The sequence below is a fragment of the Salvelinus namaycush genome, chromosome 8, assembly GCF_016432855.1.
Source record: "Salvelinus namaycush isolate Seneca chromosome 8, SaNama_1.0, whole genome shotgun sequence".
NCBI classification, from domain to species: domain Eukaryota; kingdom Metazoa; phylum Chordata; class Actinopteri; order Salmoniformes; family Salmonidae; genus Salvelinus; species Salvelinus namaycush.
This window is the reverse complement of record NC_052314.1, coordinates 47265084-47270062: the sequence shown is the minus strand read 5'-3', so window position 1 is coordinate 47270062 and position 4979 is coordinate 47265084. Positions and strand designations below refer to the sequence as shown.

Sequence of the window (4979 nt, the reverse complement as noted above, 5' to 3'; positions counted from 1 at the left end):
TCTTCAGCACTCTGCGGTCCCGTTCTGTGAGCTTGTGTGGACTACCACGTCGCAGTTGAGCTGTAATTTCTCCTAGACATTTCCACTTCACAATAAGAGCACTTAAGTTGACCGGAGCAGCTGTAGCAGGGCAGAAATTTGACTTGTTGGAAAGGTGGCACATTGAAAGTCACTGAACTCTTCAGTAAAGGCCATTCTACTGCCAATGTGTGTGTTTTACCTGTCAGAAAAGGGTGTGGCCAAAATAGCCAAATTTGTAGGTTTGTCCACCTGCACACACGGCCAAATTCAATGTTTAATCAAATAATTGTTTGATCCCTAAAGGGGTCGTAAATTCAAAATCACAAGCTAAATGATCCTTAAATGATCTTAAAAACAATTCCATATGTTAGTTTAGAACCCGCCATCATGACTGAACTGATGTCTCACTGATGGTAAGACTACCGCAACTGGGGTCTCAGCCATCACTCTTCGCATCTGTACCAGTCAGTCTCCATCTCAGACCAGCTCTGGCACTAACTAATCTGGACAAGGAAGCACCTCAAACTTGTCAGAAGTTTCACATTTATCTCCAATGAGCATATGGTTAACTGGTGTGAACTCATATTCATGTTCACAGTCACAGTACCCCATCAACACCATTCACAGTCTGGGTGCACCGAGTAAGCATATGAATATTACCCAGGTAGCAGTGTAAGGTCTAATACAGTATACCTTACGGGAAGGGCCACTGTGGCATTAAGGCAGGGGTGTAAAACTGAATTGGAAGGCAGGAGTCTGCTGGTTGGCATTTCCTTTTCAATGAGTATCCAATAAAGACCTCTACAACCAGGTGAGGAAAGTTCCTAACTGATCAATGACCTTGATCAAGACCTATTTTTTTTCCTTAAGATGCACAAGAAACCTAGCCTGGTCACAGATTTGTTCCCAGATCTTTGTATTTTCGCCATTGTCAAGCAAAACAGGTTTAGCAATGACAAAAAGGCAAAACTTGTGCTCTATTACACTGGGGCACTCACATTGGGTCATGTTTTTGCCATCAACCTAGACCAGGGCATTTCTTTGTAAATATTGTTCTATTGCTACATGTCATCTTGATATAACATTTAGGAACAGCACCCAAACATGAATGACAAGGCCAAAGGAAGTAACTTGCATTGTCATTTATTGTGGTTTAACAGATTCTTTCCACAGCATGAAGCATACAAAGTCTAGGGCCATCCACACATTGATTTGCAGTACTGCAGTGACAGAAACCCCAAACAAAGTCTATTGACCCAAGTCCATTAAACGTTATATGCCCACAAGTCAAATGCATTGACATGCTGTGTGTTAGACAAATATTAATAAAAACCGACCACTGCACTTCAGAAGCCTACATATATCTGAGATGACTGACTCCCAACACGAACCACATCAATATTGTTCATAGGGTGTGACAGTACACCCACGGTCAAAAACACCTGTTTTCTTGGCAGGCCTCTTCCTCCTCTGACCATATGTCTGGGCCCTTGGAGTAATGGGCGGCGGCTGAGGGCACCAGGGCCCCACCAGCCAATTGAGCGGCATGTTGTGGACCAGGTAGTCCAGGATGGCATCCAGAGAACCGCTCACTTTGCCCTGAGGTCTGATGACCAGGTGGGGGTCAGTGGAACTAAAGTTGTTTAAGATCTGTGAGGCAGAAAGCAGCAAACACACAGCCTGCTGCTGGAGGTGGCGGGGGAGACTTTGTAGGCTGCAGGCCAGGCTCAGACAGTTTCTCTGCAACTGGTGACTCACACTGGGAGAGACATCCAGGCTGTGGATAAACACCCGCTGGAGAAAGAGGTTATGTACTGCTTTATATGGGACTCTGCTGAACCATGCAAGCGAACACAACCAATGCTTGGTCTGGGAAACGCAACAGCATGGTTGAGCACAATTATTTTTTATTTAACATGTTAATTCTGGTACTGAAATGTTTTCAGTAAGGATTTCTCAATTAGCCACTTGAATATGAGCCAATTTCTAGGGAAAGAATTTGAGAACACCTAGAGCAAGCTTGTAACAGTAATAATCACAGCTTTAAGACATTTCCACCAACAGTACATTAGTAAATAGATTTGATAATACCTCAGTCTCCTTGTCTTCCTTCTCTTGAACGTTACTAGTCCATTCCACCAAGACACCAAGATTGTCCTGCACACATTAATTCCATCAGAAGCATAATGGACATTTTAGACTCAAAGTAGCATTTCTATTTCAAGAATTTCAAAGAACATGGATTATACTGAATATAAATGCATCATGCAACAATTTCAAAGATTACTGAGTTAGTTCATATAAAAGTAGTCAGTCAATTGATATAAATTCATTCTTCCCTAATCCATGACTGAATATAGATATGCATCTGTTGGGCACAGATACCTTAAACAGGTAGGGGGTGGATCAGAAAACCAGTCAGTATCTGGTGACCACCAGCCTTATGCAGCACAACATCTCCTGCACAGAGTGGATCAAGTGGTTTGTGGCCTGTGGAATGTTGTCCCACTTACATGGCTGTGTGAAGTTACTGGATATTGGCGGGAACTGGAACATGCTGCCATACACATTGATCCAGAGCATCCCAAACATGCTCAATGGGTGACATGTCTGGTGAGTATGCAGGCCATGGAAGAACTAGGACATTTAGCTTCCAGGAAGTGTACAGACCCTTGCGACATGGGGCTGTGCAGTATCATGAGGTGATGGTGGTGGATGAATGGCACGACAATGGGCCTCAGGATCTCGTCATTGTATCTGCATTCAAATTGCCATCAATAAAACGAAATTGCGTTCGTTTTCTGTAGCTTATGCCTACTCATACCATAACCCCACAGCCACCATGGGACACACTGTTCACAACATTGACATCAGCAAACCAAATCAAACCAGGACCCCAAACTGACCTGAAACTATTATGCTACCAAATCCTATCAATGGGTCCCTCTCCCAAATGAACTTCTAGAGAAACTGGTTTAAGCATCTACCAGGCTTACCAAGTGCATGGTGTGCTGAAGCAAGTTGAGGGATTTCTGACCGCAGACTTTGACAGAGCGCATCTTCTCCTCTGCCTGGTGGTATGCTCGTCTACACAGCTTGACAGTGAGGGAAACCAGTCGGACAGGAGAGCTGGGCCTGGCGGCGGCAACGTCAAAGCCCTTCACAGTCTTGACCTCATCTTCTAAAGACAGAAGAGTCGGTGTGATGAGAGATTACAAGAGAACACAGCTTTCAGTTGCCCTTCATTTCTGTCAGTATAAGTCTCCAGAGGCCATGGAAAGCCATAGTTAAGGTGCAAAACATTGTTGACTACACTTTGATATGCTGGTGTAAATAGCCCCTCACTTCCATTAAAATATTTTGCTACATTTCGCTATGGTGTGCCACTAATGAATACACTCCAGTATTAGCTCCACTCACCCATCTCTTCATCGGTCAGAGGAAGGGCTTGGTCCACCAGGGTTTCTGACAGGCTCAGTGCATATTCCAGTCCCACACTAACCAGCTGGACAGCATGTTCCAGGGACACAATGTTGGCTCTCCCACCACTTGCTCCTTTTGTCGTCGCAACCATTCCAGTCAGGGTGTAATACATGCAGTTATTTGCTCCGTGGACAGCAACGGCTACAGCATCTTTGGCCTCCATCATTATATTCTTCACATCTGACACAATCTGGGTGATAATGATAATTGAACAGAAATAGTTCTTACAATAATGTAACAATATATTTGTCACAAAGGACAGCCAATAGAGGATTGGGACATATTTGAAGATTGAATTCACCTGCTGTGAAGGCTGTTGAAGCACTGGCAACTTACTCTCAAGCTTATCCAGGCCTTTGCATGCAAGATCATTCACAATGGAAACTGTGGGAGCACAGCATAGGGGTTGGATTTGGTGTGAGACAGAATTGTCACAATTCAAGCACTGGTTTGGTCCAAAGTGATTCCATAAGTAGAAAAACTGGAAAGATGACAGAATCAAAGTACTTACTTTGGGGCTCCAGCTTAATGATGATGGGGGTGGCACTGTTAAAGGCTACGGAGGTTAAAGTCATCACACTAATCTCCACCACCGTACACAACGATCTGATGTAGGGGTGGTTGCGCTTGGTGTCACAATACCAGACAGATACGAGTGCACACGCTGAACTAACCATGGGGAGGTTAGCCAAGCGGAAGACCACATTCTGTCAAGGAACAAACCAAATTGTAACCACAACTCATAACTAATAAAAATACCTATGACCAATGCAAAACACTGTCACTGGGTATGGCTACTTTAGATCGTCAGTGCTCTCACTAACATTAAGCAAGCAGTTAATATAGCAAAAACATGGTTGAGTAGTAGGAATACAAAGTATAGGGAACATGTGCTGTCTAGGCCAAGTGGCTGGGGACAAGAATGTAAATTTAACCAACCTGACTTGAGTTAAGAGTCCCAGGCATCATATCTGGCCCTATTAGATTAGGTCATTTAAGTTGATATAATTTTACAAATACATTTAATTTCAAATTTGCATGAGAAAAAAGATGGTTCAAAGTATAAATGCATCGCATATGCTACCTGAGAAATTACATATTTTGCTTTATAAATTGTGGCTTTATCTATTCACCTGCCAAACTTTTACCTGCCTGTTCTTCGTAAAACCACATTCTTTCTTGCAATGTCCCTTGCACCATGGCGTAATGACGATATTCAGGCTAATAGCAAAGAAACGCAAACAGGGTGGATCTCTATAGTATGAAGTGGTGTCCTCTCCTTTGCATTATCAGTCCTATGAATGAAATGCGACAGCTGAAATCCAATTCCTGATATATAATTCATTAGGCTATTGCTTTCACCTGTTGTTTCACCCCCTAATTAGTGACTATGAATCAGTGTAGACGAGGAAAGGAAGACGTTTGAGATGCGCGCATGCACACAAGTGATGTCAATTACACTTTGAAGGATAACT

The 4979-nt window shown here is 43.2% G+C and overlaps 1 pseudogene; it reads right to left on the bottom strand.

Moving 5' to 3' along the window:
* Positions 1 to 1416: 1416 nt before the first annotated feature.
* On the bottom strand, positions 1417 to 4677 carry LOC120052162 (annotated as a pseudogene).
* Positions 4678 to 4979: the final 302 nt, after the last annotated feature.